Source organism: Electrona antarctica (assembly GCF_951216825.1).
Source record: "Electrona antarctica genome assembly, chromosome: 6".
In the NCBI taxonomy this organism is placed as follows: Eukaryota; Metazoa; Chordata; class Actinopteri; order Myctophiformes; family Myctophidae; genus Electrona; species Electrona antarctica.
Genome location: NC_136811.1, coordinates 55,920,964 through 55,938,146, shown reverse-complemented (window position 1 = coordinate 55,938,146; position 17,183 = coordinate 55,920,964). Strand labels below are relative to the sequence as shown.

At 46.5% G+C, this 17,183-nt stretch overlaps 1 protein-coding gene across 1 annotated transcript in view; it reads left to right on the top strand.

The window, feature by feature from the left end:
• LOC306925746 (uncharacterized protein) overlaps positions 1 to 17,183 on the top strand; it is an 89,702-nt gene that overhangs the window by 26,241 nt on the left and 46,278 nt on the right. The gene's annotated exons all lie outside the window — the stretch shown is intronic.

Below are 17,183 nucleotides of genomic sequence, written 5' to 3'. Positions count from 1 at the left end.
GCCATGCTAAACCAGTGCTCTAGACTCTACATGCCATGAACCAGTGCTCTAGACTCTACATGCCATGCTAAACCAGTGCTCTAGACTCTACATGCCATGCTAAACCAGTGCTCTAGACTCTACATGCCATGAACCAGTGCTCTAGACTCTACATGCCATGCTAAACCAGTGCTCTAGACTCTACATGCCATGAACCAGTGCTCTAGACTCTACATGCCATGCTAAACCAGTGCTCTAGACTCTACATGCCATGCTAAACCAGTGCTCTAGACTCTACATGCCATGCTAAACCAGAGCTCTAGACTCTACATGCCATGAACCAGAGCTCTAGACTCTACATGCCATGCTAAACCAGTGCTCTAGACTCTACATGCCATGCTAAACTAGTGCTCTAGACTCTACATGCCATGCTAAACCAGTGCTCTAGACTCTACATGCCATGCTAAACCAGTGCTCTAGACTCTACATGCCATGCTAAACCAGTGCTCTAGACTCTACATGCCATGAACCAGTGCTCTAGACTCTACATGCCATGAACCAGTGCTCTAGACTCTACATGCCATGAACCAGTGCTCTAGACTCTACATGCCATGCTAAACCAGTGCTCTAGACTCTACATGCCATGCTAAACCAGTGCTCTAGACTCTACATGCCATGCTAAACCAGTGCTCTAGACTCTACATGCCATGAACCAGTGCTCTAGACTCTACATGCCATGCTAAACCAGAGCTCTAGACTCTACATGCCATGCTAAACCAGTGCTCTAGACTCTACATGCCATGCTAAACCAGTGCTCTAGACTCTACATGCCATGCTAAACCAGTGCTCTAGACTCTACATGCCATGAACCAGTGCTCTAGACTCTACATGCCATGCTAAACCAGTGCTCTAGACTCTACATGCCATGCTAAACTAGTGCTCTAGACTCTACATGCCATGCTAAACCAGTGCTCTAGACTCTACATGCCATGCTAAACCAGTGCTCTAGACTCTACATGCCATGCTAAACCAGTGCTCTAGACTCTACATGCCATGAACCAGTGCTCTAGACTCTACATGCCATGAACCAGTGCTCTAGACTCTACATGCCATGAACCAGTGCTCTAGACTCTACATGCCATGCTAAACCAGTGCTCTAGACTCTACATGCCATGCTAAACCAGTGCTCTAGACTCTACATGCCATGCTAAACCAGTGCTCTAGACTCTACATGCCATGCTAAACCAGAGCTCTAGACTCTACATGCCATGCTAAACCAGTGCTCTAGACTCTACATGCCATGAACCAGTGCTCTAGACTCTACATGCCATGCTAAACCAGTGCTCTAGACTCTACGGCCCTCATTTATCAACCGTGCGTACGCCAAAATATGGGTGTACGCCGAAATTACCGCAATTTTCGGCATTTACGATTTGCGCCAAAGATTGAAAATGATCTTGTGCCAAGACAAAAATCACGTCTGGTCGGGAGCTGTCGTACGCTTTGTCCTCACCTGTTTTTCTGTCGTAGAACAGCGGAGCAGCATTGTTTGACCAGCTGAGAGGCTGTCACAGGCATCGAAACATATGTATTCACTCCTAAAATGTTTATATAAAACTGTATAGGTATGTTTATGGGCTGAATGTAAAAAAGAAAAAAAAAGTAAAGGAATACATCAACGATGTGTCTTTGTGTCATATGAAATTAGTAGGAGATTTCCAACTTTACAAGCAAGCAATTAAAATTGCGCATTTAAAACAATGTTGCAAGTGTTTTGCATGATGAGCACATACATGCAAGGATTTGGGCTGTCTGTTCTGAAATATTTCCATGACGGGACGCAGTGCTGCAGCGCGGAGAGTCCCAACATGGGTAGCCTACTGTAGCCTAATCTACAGCAGGCCGATGTCTTTCTGGAGTTACAGTATGTGCAATCTCCTCCTCGTTTAATAAACCCGACGCGTCGCTCGAATGCCAAATGTGCCGTGCCAGCGCAAGTGGGAACGCATCGGAGATAGTATAGGCTAAGCCAGCCTGCAGCCCACCACCACCACCACTGTCCAGTGCCACATGAGGCTACGGTTTTGGCTGCAATATTCATATAATTGACAGTTGACAGCGAGGCAATTTAAATAGACTGTCGGACGTGCATGGTCAATTGGTCACGGTGTCACGGACGGACCACAGTGATAGAGAGAGACAGACAGGACAGGAGATGCACCTTGCAAAACAGCAGAGTGTGTGCGCGTCTATTTGTTATATAATTCATGGTTCACAGGTTCAGGTTTTCGTTCACTAATATATCTTGTTGTATATTAAATGAATAAAGACTTTAATAATTGAATATACAACTAACAACACAGTGACAGTTGCTTGCAAATTGCGATATGTGCGTGCGTGCGTGCGGGGGGGGGGTGAGGCGGGCAGCAAGGGAAGCGAAGCGAGAGGAGAAACTGACAGGGTAGTCCTACAGCTTTATTTAATTCATGCAGGTTTATTTATTTAAGATACAACAAGTTGCGTGTGCGTGCGTGCGTGCGTCTGTGTGTGTGTGTGTGTGTATGGGAGGGGGCAGCAAGGCAACTTAGGCAAGCGAGTTAAACTTTTTTTTTTTCCTGTAACCATGGTTTCCAGGTCGTATTGCAGTTGTTCATGTCGCAAAAACGAGGGCGAGGCTTGATTTCATAGGGCGTGCCAGATTGATTTCAGCCGTCACATTTATCACTGCTAGGAATGAAATTAGGAAGGATCAGCTGTCTGCGATCACTTTATAAATGCCGACCCGACGTGGGTGTACTACGAATCCTACACTCGAATTTGGGGCAGAATTTACACTCAATTGATAAATGAGGGCCTACATGCCATGAACCAGTGCTCTAGTCTAGACTCTACATGCCATGAACCAGTGCTCTAGACTAGACTATACATGCCATGAACCAGTGCTCTAGACTAGACTCTACATGCCATGAACCAGTGCTCTAGACTAGACTCTACATGCCATGAACCAGTGCTCTAGACTAGACTCTACATGCCATGAACCAGTGCTCTAGTCTAGACTCTACATGCCATGAACCAGTGCTCTAGACTAGACTCTACATGCCATGAACCAGTGCTCTAGACTAGACTCTACATGCCATGAACCAGTGCTCTAGACTAGACTCTACATGCCATGAACCAGTGCTCTAGACTAGACTCTACATGCCATGAACCAGTGCTCTAGTCTAGACTCTACATGCCATGAACCAGTGCTCTAGTCTAGACTCTACATGCCATGAACCAGTGCTCTAGTCTAGACTCTACATGCCATGAACCAGTGCTCTAGACTAGACTCTACATGCCATGAACCAGTGCTCTAGACTAGACTCTACATGCCATGAACCAGTGCTCTAGACTAGACTCTACATGCCATGAACCAGTGCTCTAGACTAGACTCTACATGCCATGAACCAGTGCTCTAGACTAGACTCTACATGCCATGAACCAGTGCTCTAGACTAGACTCTACATGCCATGAACCAGTGCTCTAGACTAGACTCTACATGCCATGAACCAGTGCTCTAGTCTAGACTCTACATGCCATGAACCAGTGCTCTAGACTAGACTCTACATGCCATGAACCAGTGCTCTAGTCTAGACTCTACATGCCATGAACCAGTGCTCTAGACTAGACTCTACATGCCATGAACCAGTGCTCTAGACTAGACTCTACATGCCATGAACCAGTGCTCTAGTCTAGACTCTACATGCCATGAACCAGTGCTCTAGACTAGACTCTACATGCCATGAACCAGTGCTCTAGACTAGACTCTACATGCCATGAACCAGTGCTCTAGTCTAGACTCTACATGCCATGAACCAGTGCTCTAGACTAGACTCTACATGCCATGAACCAGTGCTCTAGACTAGACTCTACATGCCATGAACCAGTGCTCTAGACTAGACTCTACATGCCATGAACCAGTGCTCTAGACTAGACTCTACATGCCATGAACCAGTGCTCTAGACTAGACTCTACATGCCATGAACCAGTGCTCTAGTCTAGACTCTACATGCCATGAACCAGTGCTCTAGACTAGACTCTACATGCCATGAACCAGTGCTCTAGACTAGACTCTACATGCCATGAACCAGTGCTCTAGTCTAGACTCTACATGCCATGAACCAGTGCTCTAGACTAGACTCTACATGCCATGAACCAGTGCTCTAGACTAGACTCTACATGCCATGAACCAGTGCTCTAGACTAGACTCTACATGCCATGAACCAGTGCTCTAGACTAGACTCTACATGCCATGAACCAGTGCTCTAGTCTAGACTCTACATGCCATGAACCAGTGCTCTAGACTAGACTCTACATGCCATGAACCAGTGCTCTAGACTAGACTCTACATGCCATGAACCAGTGCTCTAGACTAGACTCTACATGCCATGAACCAGTGCTCTAGACTAGACTCTACATGCCATGAACCAGTGCTCTAGACTAGACTCTACATGCCATGAACCAGTGCTCTAGACTAGACTCTACATGCCATGAACCAGTGCTCTAGACTAGACTCTACATGCCATGAACCAGTGCTCTAGACTAGACTCTACATGCCATGAACCAGTGCTCTAGACTAGACTCTACATGCCATGAACCAGTGCTCTAGACTAGACTCTACATGCCATGAACCAGTGCTCTAGTCTAGACTCTACATGCCATGAACCAGTGCTCTAGACTAGACTCTACATGCCATGCTAAACCAGTGCTCTAGACTAGACTCTACATGCCATGAACCAGTGCTCTAGACTAGACTCTACATGCCATGAACCAGTGCTCTAGACTAGACTCTACATGCCATGAACCAGTGCTCTAGACTAGACTCTACATGCCATGAACCAGTGCTCTAGTCTAGACTCTACATGCCATGAACCAGTGCTCTAGACTAGACTCTACATGCCATGAACCAGTGCTCTAGACTAGACTCTACATGCCATGAACCAGTGCTCTAGACTAGACTCTACATGCCATGAACCAGTGCTCTAGACTAGACTCTACATGCCATGAACCAGTGCTCTAGACTAGACTCTACATGCCATGAACCAGTGCTCTAGACTAGACTCTACATGCCATGAACCAGTGCTCTAGACTAGACTCTACATGCCATGAACCAGTGCTCTAGACTAGACTCTACATGCCATGAACCAGTGCTCTAGACTAGACTCTACATGCCATGAACCAGTGCTCTAGACTAGACTCTACATGCCATGAACCAGTGCTCTAGACTAGACTCTACATGCCATGAACCAGTGCTCTAGACTAGACTCTACATGCCATGAACCAGTGCTCTAGACTAGACTCTACATGCCATGAACCAGTGCTCTAGACTAGACTCTACATGCCATGAACCAGTGCTCTAGACTAGACTCTACATGCCATGAACCAGTGCTCTAGACTAGACTCTACATGCCATGAACCAGTGCTCTAGTCTAGACTCTACATGCCATGAACCAGTGCTCTAGACTAGACTCTACATGCCATGAACCAGTGCTCTAGTCTAGACTCTACATGCCATGAACCAGTGCTCTAGACTAGACTCTACATGCCATGAACCAGTGCTCTAGACTAGACTCTACATGCCATGAACCAGTGCTCTAGACTAGACTCTACATGCCATGAACCAGTGCTCTAGACTAGACTCTACATGCCATGAACCAGTGCTCTAGACTAGACTCTACATGCCATGAACCAGTGCTCTAGTCTAGACTCTACATGCCATGAACCAGTGCTCTAGACTAGACTCTACATGCCATGAACCAGTGCTCTAGACTAGACTCTACATGCCATGAACCAGTGCTCTAGACTAGACTCTACATGCCATGAACCAGTGCTCTAGACTAGACTCTACATGCCATGAACCAGTGCTCTAGACTAGACTCTACATGCCATGAACCAGTGCTCTAGACTAGACTCTACATGCCATGAACCAGTGCTCTAGACTAGACTCTACATGCCATGAACCAGTGCTCTAGACTAGACTCTACATGCCATGAACCAGTGCTCTAGTCTAGACTCTACATGCCATGAACCAGTGCGCTAGACTAGACTCTACATGCCATGAACCAGTGCTCTAGTCTAGACTCTACATGCCATGAACCAGTGCTCTAGACTAGACTCTACATGCCATGAACCAGTGCTCTAGACTAGACTCTACATGCCATGAACCAGTGCTCTAGACTAGACTCTACATGCCATGAACCAGTGCTCTAGACTAGACTCTACATGCCATGAACCAGTGCTCTAGACTAGACTCTACATGCCATGAACCAGTGCTCTAGTCTAGACTCTACATGCCATGAACCAGTGCTCTAGACTAGACTCTACATGCCATGAACCAGTGCTCTAGACTAGACTCTACATGCCATGAACCAGTGCTCTAGACTAGACTCTACATGCCATGAACCAGTGCTCTAGACTAGACTCTACATGCCATGAACCAGTGCTCTAGACTAGACTCTACATGCCATGAACCAGTGCTCTAGACTAGACTCTACATGCCATGAACCAGTGCTCTAGACTAGACTCTACATGCCATGAACCAGTGCTCTAGTCTAGACTCTACATGCCATGAACCAGTGCTCTAGACTAGACTCTACATGCCATGAACCAGTGCTCTAGACTAGACTCTACATGCCATGAACCAGTGCTCTAGACTAGACTCTACATGCCATGAACCAGTGCTCTAGACTAGACTCTACATGCCATGAACCAGTGCTCTAGACTAGACTCTACATGCCATGAACCAGTGCTCTAGACTAGACTCTACATGCCATGAACCAGTGCTCTAGACTAGACTCTACATGCCATGAACCAGTGCTCTAGACTAGACTCTACATGCCATGAACCAGTGCTCTAGTCTAGACTCTACATGCCATGAACCAGTGCTCTAGTCTAGACTCTACATGCCATGAACCAGTGCTCTAGACTAGACTCTACATGCCATGAACCAGTGCTCTAGACTAGACTCTACATGCCATGAACCAGTGCTCTAGACCAGGGGTTCTCAACGTTTTTGGCCGGGGACCCCCGGAAATGCTTTGGCAATGTCTCGGGACCCCCGCCCCGCCCCCTCCCGACCCCCAATATAAATTGACTGCTACAATAACCTTAAACCATTTTGGGCGGGAACCCCTTTTGGTGTTTTAAGCATTGTTATAATTTAGCTATTGAAAAATAGCAGATCTACAAGCTCATAGCGCGCCACCGAGTGGCGCGCTACGAGCTTGTAGATCTGCTATTTTTGAAAAATCATGAAAATAAAAATTTAAAAGAAATTTTTTTTTTTTTTTTTTTTTTTGAAAATAATTTGGGGACCCCCTAAAATAATTTGGCGACCCCCCGAGGGGTCGCGACCCACGGGTTGAGAACCCCTGCTCTAGACTCTACATGCCATGGTAACATCTAACATGACGTCCTACTGTGACGTCAGCCGTGTCGGGGCCGTGTCTGGACCGTGTCGGGACCGTGTCGGGGCCGTGTCTGCGACGCTCTGATTACATGTTTTTAGGGTTGTTGTGTTTTTGTGCTCACAGTGTCACGGAAGAGCAGGAGGACTAGTTGGTGTTTATTAACCCGGGTTTAGCGTTCACACCACGCCGAGGACGCTGTGAGCACTCGTAAACACTCATTACCGCTGAGTCCCTGTGTGTGTGTGTGTGTGTGTGTGTGTGTGTGTGTGTGTGTGTGCGTGTGTGTGTGTGTGTGTGTGTGTGTGGGTGAGTGCTCATTGACATGCATGCCGTGTGTGTGTGTGTGTGTGTGTGTGTGTGTGTGTGTGTGTGTGTGTGTGTGTGTGTGTGTGTGTGTGTGTGTGTGTGTGTGTGTGTGTGTGTGTGTGTGTGTGTGTGTGTGTGTGTGTGTGTGTGTGTGCGTGTGCATGTTTGTGTGAATTGTGTGAGTGCTCATTGACATGCACACTGCGTTCAGCTCCTTGTCCATCTGGGTTGAACACACACACACACACACACAGTACGAGCACATGCACGCGTACACGCACACTACACACAACTAAGCTATGACGGCTAATACTACTACTACTACTACTACTACTACTACTACTACTAGTAGTAGTAGAGCTTCTAAATGGGCCAAATGCTCGACAAACTTATCGTCGCTGTCGGGGGAAAACCACCTAACTCCATTTCGGGAAGACATACATCTCTAAAGAATAGGCCTGCTGTACCCAGTGTTGTTTTCGTCGACTAAAACTATGACGAAAACTGTCCGTCGACTACCTTTATCCACTGACGAAATCTATTGGAAACTAAATTAAAACAAATAAAAACTAGACTAAAATGTTACGAAGGGACTAGTGGACTAGAGATCCAGTATAAGTCATTTTACCTGTGGTTGCTGAAAATAGCAGATCTACAAGCTCACAATGTGTCGCGCTGAATATATGTTTGAATATATGTTCTTTCAGAGCAAACGTTTTTAACTAAAATCTTTGCTTCTAGAGAGTCCCTGGAACAACATATTTTCAGATGGGGGGTCGGCGGCCAAATACATAATAGTTTTTAGCAGTGATATCTGCCTGTATATGAAAGTGTCCTTTTTTCCTGTCCACGTGCTGCGGTGTTCAGCTCAGTTCTGCTCCCGTTCTCGTACGCATCCTCGCTTCCTGTTTTTGGGGGAAACGGGCGCTTGTTTATGGAACTGGCGCTTATATAGCGTGCGTGTGTCCGGGAGAGAGGGAGGGAGGGAGGGAGGGAGGGAGGGAGGGGGGAGGAGGGAGGGAGGGAGGGAGGGAGGGAGGGAGGGAGGGAGGGAGGGATCCAGAGCCAGAGCCAGAGAGTCCTCTCCAGACACATAAATCGTCCCTCTGTTAAACACGACACGATGACACAACAGCCCCCCCCCCCCGCTGAACGCACACCAAGGCACAGACAGACGCTGACAAAGAACTTAGTCACATCTACACTGAGGATGATGATGATGATGATGACCACTTGGGGCTGTACGAATGTACAAGCCTAGACGCTGTGTACAGCAGCGTGTCTGCTGGCGTAAGCGTGGTTGCGTCGTGTGTGTGTGTGTGTGTGTGTGTGTGTGTGTGTGTGTGTGTGTGTGTGTGTGTGTGTGTGTGTGTGTGTGTGTGTGTGTGTGTGTGTGTGTGCGTGTGCGTGCACTACTCGGTGTTACTGTGCTGTACTCACTTGTGCGAGACTGCGAGTGCAGTAGCAATTTGAGGAACAGGCGTCGTGTTGTGTTGAGGACATCTCTTGGTTCTTAGTGTTGTGTTGAGGACATCTCTTGGTTCTTAGTGTTGTGTTGAGGACATCTCTTGGTTCTTAGTGTTGTGTTGAGGACATCTCTTGGTTCTTAGTCGTGTTGTGTTGAGGACATCTCTTGGTTCTTAGTGTTGTGTTGACGACATCTCTTGGTTCTTAGTGTTGTGTTGAGGACATCTCTTGGTGTTGTGTTGAGGATATCTCTTGGTTCTTAGTGTTGTGTTGAGGACACATCTCTTGGTTCTTAGTGTTGTGTTGAGGACATCTCTTGGTTCTTAGTGTTGTGTTGAGGACACATCTCTTGGTTCTTAGTGTTGTGTTGAGGACACATCTCTTGGTTCTTAGTGTTGTGTTGAGGACATCTCTCTTGGTTCTTAGTGTTGTGTTGAGGACATCTCTTGGTGTTGTGTTGAGGACATCTCTTGGTTCTTAGTGTTGTGTTGAGGACATCTCTTGGTGTTGTGTTGAGGACATCTCTTGGTTCTTAGTGTTGTGTTGAGGACATCTCTTGGTGTTGTGTTGAGGACATCTCTTGGTTCTTAGTGTTGTGTTGAGGACATCTCTTGGTTCTTAGTGTTGTGTTGAGGACATCTCTTGGTTCTTAGTGTTGTGTTGAGGACATCTCTTGGTTCTTAGTGTTGTGTTGAGGACATCTCTTGGTTCTTAGTGTTGTGTTGAGGACATCTCTTGGTGTTGTGTTGAGGACATCTCTTGGTTCTTAGTGTTGTGTTGAGGACATCTCTTGGTTCTTAGTGTTGTGTTGAGGACATCTCTTGGTGTTGTGTTGAGGACATCTCTTGGTTCTTAGTGTTGTGTTGAGGACATCTCTTGGTTCTTAGTGTTGTGTTGAGGACACATCTCTTGGTTCTTAGTGTTGTGTTGAGGACATCTCTCTTGGTTCTTAGTGTTGTGTTGAGGACATCTCTTGGTGTTGTGTTGAGGACATCTCTTGGTTCTTAGTGTTGTGTTGAGGACACATCTCTTGGTTCTTAGTGTTGTGTTGAGGACACATCTCTTGGTTCTTAGTGTTGTGTTGAGGACATCTCTCTTGGTTCTTAGTGTTGTGTTGAGGACATCTCTTGGTTCTTAGTGTTGTGTTGAGGACACATCTCTTGGTTCTTAGTGTTGTGTTGAGGACATCTCTCTTGGTTCTTAGTGTTGTGTTGAGGACATCTCTTGGTGTTGTGTTGAGGACATCTCTTGGTTCTTAGTGTTGTGTTGAGGACATCTCTTGGTGTTGTGTTGAGGACATCTCTTGGTTCTTAGTGTTGTGTTGAGGACATCTCTTGGTGTTGTGTTGAGGACATCTCTTGGTTCTTAGTGTTGTGTTGAGGACATCTCTTGGTTCTTAGTGTTGTGTTGAGGACATCTCTTGGTTCTTAGTGTTGTGTTGAGGACATCTCTTGGTTCTTAGTGTTGTGTTGAGGACATCTCTTGGTTCTTAGTGTTGTGTTGAGGACATCTCTTGGTGTTGTGTTGAGGACATCTCTTGGTTCTTAGTGTTGTGTTGAGGACATCTCTTGGTTCTTAGTGTTGTGTTGAGGACATCTCTTGGTGTTGTGTTGAGGACATCTCTTGGTTCTTAGTGTTGTGTTGAGGACATCTCTTGGTTCTTAATTCGGGCTTAAAATGACAAACTATTCAGGTTAGGCTAGAGTTACAGGGTTAGACGTCATGCTCCCTTATTTATACTTCCGTGCTGGTGTGTCGCACACCCAAAGTATATATGTTTTTCTGTCAGGGTATGTAAAAACACGTATAGTAAAGTATAGTTTAGTTTAGTAGTATTTGTGTGCAGCAGTGGCCGAACGGATTGCGGAGCGGTCTTGATACCGGAAGGTCGCCAGTTCGAATCAGTGGTCCGACACGTTAAAATTACCACCGCTGAAGTGCCCTTGAGCAAGACTACGATGAAATGTTCTATGAGCAGGGCCTGGCTGGAAACAAGTTCTTGAGCTTAGCCCAGATACCCTGGGTAAATATAGTAACTTTGCTTTGCTTTGCTTTGCTTGCGTGCGTGCGTGCGTGCGTGCGTGCGTGCGTGCGTGCGTGCGTGCGTGCGTGCGTGCGTGCGTGCGTGCGTGCGTTTGGAAGCCTGGGCCATGTACATACACTGATCACCAGTGACCTAGCCTCGGAAACCCAGACGTTTTTCTTTTATTTCCAGGGAGAAAGAAAAAAAAGTCTGGGGTCCGAGTCCACTTCAATTCAGCATAGAGTAGTCTGAGGTCCGAGTCCACTTCAATTCAGCATAGAGTAGTCTGAGGTCCGAGTCCACTTCAATTCAGCATAGAGTAGTCTGAGGTCCGAGTCCACTTCAATTCAGCATAGAGTAGTCTGAGGTCCGAGTCCACTTCAATTCAGCATAGAGTAGTCTGAGGTCCGAGTCCACTTCAATTCAGCATAGAGTAGTCTGGGTCCGAGTCCACTTCAATTCAGCATTACAGTAGTCTGGGGTCCGAGTCCACTTCAATTCAGCATAGAGTAGTCTGGGTCCGAGTCCACTTCAATTCAGCATTACAGTAGTCTGGGGTCCGAGTCCACTTCAATTCAGCATAGAGTAGTCTGTGGTCCGAGTCCACTTCAATTCAGCATTACAGTAGTCTGGGGTCCGAGTCCACTTCAATTCAGCATTACAGTAGTCTGGGTCCGAGTCCACTTCAATTCAGCATAGAGTAGTCTGGGGTCCGAGTCCACTTCAATTCAGCATAGAGTAGTCTGGGTCCGAGTCCACTTCAATTCAGCATTACAGTAGTCTGGGGTCCGAGTCCACTTCAATTCAGCATTACAGTAGTCTGGGTCCGAGTCCACTTCAATTCAGCATAGAGTAGTCTGTGGTCCGAGTCCACTTCAATTCAGCATTACAGTAGTCTGGGGTCCGAGTCCACTTCAATTCAGCATTACAGTAGTCTGGGGTCCGAGTCCACTTCAATTCAGCATAGAGTAGTCTGGGGTCCGAGTCCACTTCAATTCAGCATAGAGTAGTCTGGGGTCCGAGTCCACTTCAATTCAGCATTACAGTAGTCTGGGGTCCGAGTCCACTTCAAATCAGCATTACAGTAGTCTGGGGTCCGAGTCCGCTTCAATTCAGCATTACAGTAGTCTGGGGTCCGAGTCCACTTCAATTCAGCATTACAGTAGTCTGGGGTCCGAGTCCACTTCAATTCAGCATTACAGTAGTCTGGGGTCCGAGTCCACTTCAATTCAGCATTACAGTAGTCTGGGGTCCGAGTCCGCTTCAATTCAGCATTACAGTAGTCTGGGGTCCGAGTCCACTTCAAATCAGCATTACAGTAGTCTGGGGTCCGAGTCCGCTTCAATTCAGCATTACAGTAGTCTGGGGTCCGAGTCCACTTCAATTCAGCATTACAGTAGTCTGGGTCCGAGTCCACTTCAATTCAGCATTACAGTAGTCTGGGTCCGAGTCCACTTCAATTCAGCATTACAGTAGTCTGGGGTCCGAGTCCGCTTCAATTCAGCATAGAGTAGTCTGGGGTCCGAGTCCGCTTCAATTCAGCATAGAGTAGTCTGGGGTCCGAGTCCACTTCAATTCAGCATTACAGTAGTCTGGGGTCCGAGTCCGCTTCAATTCAGCATAGAGTAGTCTGGGGTCCGAGTCCACTTCAATTCAGCATTACAGTAGTCTGGGGTCCGAGTCCACTTCAAATCAGCATTACAGTAGTCTGGGGTCCGAGTCCGCTTCAATTCAGCATTACAGTAGTCTGGGTCCGAGTCCGCTTCAATTCAGCATTACAGTAGTCTGGGGTCCGAGTCCACTTCAATTCAGCATTACAGTAGTCTGGGGTCCGAGTCCGCTTCAATTCAGCATTACAGTAGTCTGGGGTCCGAGTCCACTTCAATTCAGCATTACAGTAGTCTGGGGTCCGAGTCCACTTCAATTCAGCATTACAGTAGTCTGGGTCCGAGTCCACTTCAATTCAGCATTACAGTAGTCTGGGGTCCGAGTCCGCTTCAATTCAGCATAGAGTAGTCTGGGGTCCGAGTCCGCTTCAATTCAGCATTACAGTAGTCTGGGGTCCGAGTCCACTTCAATTCAGCATAGAGTAGTCTGTGGTCCGAGTCCACTTCAATTCAGCATTACAGTAGTCTGGGGTCCGAGTCCACTTCAATTCAGCATTACAGTAGTCTGGGGTCCGAGTCCACTTCAATTCAGCATAGAGTAGTCTGGGGTCCGAGTCCACTTCAATTCAGCATAGAGTAGTCTGGGGTCCGAGTCCACTTCAATTCAGCATTACAGTAGTCTGGGGTCCGAGTCCACTTCAAATCAGCATTACAGTAGTCTGGGGTCCGAGTCCGCTTCAATTCAGCATTACAGTAGTCTGGGGTCCGAGTCCACTTCAATTCAGCATAGAGTAGTCTGGGTCCGAGTCCACTTCAATTCAGCATTACAGTAGTCTGGGGTCCGAGTCCACTTCAATTCAGCATAGAGTAGTCTGGGTCCGAGTCCACTTCAATTCAGCATTACAGTAGTCTGGGGTCCGAGTCCACTTCAATTCAGCATTACAGTAGTCTGGGTCCGAGTCCACTTCAATTCAGCATAGAGTAGTCTGGGGTCCGAGTCCACTTCAATTCAGCATAGAGTAGTCTGGGTCCGAGTCCACTTCAATTCAGCATTACAGTAGTCTGGGGTCCGAGTCCACTTCAATTCAGCATTACAGTAGTCTGGGTCCGAGTCCACTTCAATTCAGCATTACAGTAGTCTGGGGTCCGAGTCCACTTCAATTCAGCATTACAGTAGTCTGGGGTCCGAGTCCACTTCAATTCAGCATAGAGTAGTCTGGGGTCCGAGTCCACTTCAATTCAGCATTACAGTAGTCTGGGGTCCGAGTCCACTTCAAATCAGCATTACAGTAGTCTGGGGTCCGAGTCCGCTTCAATTCAGCATTACAGTAGTCTGGGGTCCGAGTCCACTTCAATTCAGCATTACAGTAGTCTGGGGTCCGAGTCCACTTCAATTCAGCATTACAGTAGTCTGGGGTCCGAGTCCGCTTCAATTCAGCATTACAGTAGTCTGGGGTCCGAGTCCACTTCAAATCAGCATTACAGTAGTCTGGGGTCCGAGTCCACTTCAATTCAGCATTACAGTAGTCTGGGTCCGAGTCCACTTCAATTCAGCATTACAGTAGTCTGGGTCCGAGTCCACTTCAATTCAGCATTACAGTAGTCTGGGTCCGAGTCCACTTCAATTCAGCATTACAGTAGTCTGGGGTCCGAGTCCGCTTCAATTCAGCATAGAGTAGTCTGGGGTCCGAGTCCGCTTCAATTCAGCATAGAGTAGTCTGGGGTCCGAGTCCACTTCAATTCAGCATTACAGTAGTCTGGGGTCCGAGTCCGCTTCAATTCAGCATAGAGTAGTCTGGGGTCCGAGTCCACTTCAATTCAGCATTACAGTAGTCTGGGGTCCGAGTCCACTTCAAATCAGCATTACAGTAGTCTGGGGTCCGAGTCCGCTTCAATTCAGCATTACAGTAGTCTGGGTCCGAGTCCGCTTCAATTCAGCATTACAGTAGTCTGGGGTCCGAGTCCACTTCAATTCAGCATTACAGTAGTCTGGGGTCCGAGTCCGCTTCAATTCAGCATTACAGTAGTCTGGGGTCCGAGTCCACTTCAATTCAGCATTACAGTAGTCTGGGGTCCGAGTCCACTTCAATTCAGCATTACAGTAGTCTGGGGTCCGAGTCCACTTCAATTCAGCATAGAGTAGTCTGGGGTCCGAGTCCACTTCAATTCAGCATTACAGTAGTCTGGGTCCGAGTCCACTTCAATTCAGCATTACAGTAGTCTGGGGTCCGAGTCCGCTTCAATTCAGCATAGAGTAGTCTGGGGTCCGAGTCCGCTTCAATTCAGCATTACAGTAGTCTGGGGTCCGAGTCCACTTCAATTCAGCATTACAGTAGTCTGGGTCCGAGTCCACTTCAATTCAGCATAGAGTAGTCTGTGGTCCGTGTCCACTTCAATTCAGCATTACAGTAGTCTGGGGTCCGAGTCCACTTCAATTCAGCATTACAGTAGTCTGGGGTCCGAGTCCACTTCAATTCAGCATAGAGTAGTCTGGGGTCCGAGTCCACTTCAATTCAGCATAGAGTAGTCTGGGGTCCGAGTCCACTTCAATTCAGCATTACAGTAGTCTGGGGTCCGAGTCCACTTCAAATCAGCATTACAGTAGTCTGGGGTCCGAGTCCGCTTCAATTCAGCATTACAGTAGTCTGGGGTCCGAGTCCACTTCAATTCAGCATTACAGTAGTCTGGGTCCGAGTCCACTTCAATTCAGCATTACAGTAGTCTGGGGTCCGAGTCCGCTTCAATTCAGCATAGAGTAGTCTGGGGTCCGAGTCCGCTTCAATTCAGCATAGAGTAGTCTGGGGTCCGAGTCCACTTCAATTCAGCATTACAGTAGTCTGGGGTCCGAGTCCGCTTCAATTCAGCATAGAGTAGTCTGGGGTCCGAGTCCACTTCAATTCAGCATTACAGTAGTCTGGGGTCCGAGTCCACTTCAATTCAGCATAGAGTAGTCTGGGGTCCGAGTCCACTTCAATTCAGCATTACAGTAGTCTGGGGTCCGAGTCCACTTCAATTCAGCATTACAGTAGTCTGGGGTCCGAGTCCACTTCAATTCAGCATTACAGTAGTCTGGGGTCCGAGTCCACTTCAATTCAGCATTACAGTAGTCTGGGGTCCGAGTCCACTCTAATGTAGTAATGTACGCGGATGACTCGACAATGTACAGTACAGCATCTACAGTAGGTGAATTAAATGATATGCTAAATTATGAAATAAAAGCAGTAGCGGATTGGGTTGATGAGAATAAATTAGCATTGAACATTGCTAAAACCAAGTGCATGGTGTTTGGATCTAGACATAAGCTAGAGGGTGATCCTCAACTATGCCTGTCACTTGCCGGGAAGCCAGTAGAACAGGTAACAGAGGCTAAACTACTTGGCGTGGTATTAGATCCTAAGCTTAATTGGACTAAACAAATTGACAATATAGTAACTAAAATGGGAAGAAGTATTGCCATAACCAGGAAATGTTCTAGCTACATAACACTAAATGAAATGAAATGAAATGATTGAAATTATTACTATATTTACCCAGGGTATCTGGGCTAAGCTCAAGAACTTGTTTCCAGCCAGGCCCTGCTCATAGAACACATTTCATCGTAGTGGTTCAATGCCTTGTTCAAGGGCACTTCAGCGGTGGTAATTTGAACGTGTCGGACCGCTGATTCGAACTGGCAACCTTCCGGGTATCAAGACCGCTCCGCAATCCATTCGGCCACCGCTGCCACTAAACACTCGGAAAGCAGTAATTCAAGCTCTAGTGTTATCACATCTTGAGTATTGCCCAGTCATTTGGTCATCGACTACAAAAACAGACATACAAAAATTACAAATAGCTCAAAACAAAGCTGCCAGATTAGCTCTCCAGTGTAACAACAGGACACATATTGCAGAAATGCACAGAAATCTATCATGGCTTACTGTTGAGAATAGATTACATTCACGTATTCTCACATTTTTCAGAAATGTATTAATGGACAAAAAACCACAGTATTTCTTTGAACAGGTAGTACATGTAAGAGACGAACATAACCATATGACTAGACAAGCCAGTTCGGGTGTTTTGGTGGCACTTAAACCAAGAACAAATATTCTCAAATCTTCTATTTTTTATTCTATTCTAAGTGTATAACAAATACAAATACAAAATTCATCTTTAAAATCAAGTTAAAAGAACAACTTATGCAAGCCATTCTGTAGTAACCCTGGGAAAAAAAATTCAAATGTATAATTTGTTAAGTGATTTTTGCTATGTTTTTTTATTTCTTCTATGTTTTTTATTTCTTATTTTATAGTTTATTTTTACTATGTTTTATTTTGAGTTTAGTGTTTGTAAACAATTGTAAGTATTGCC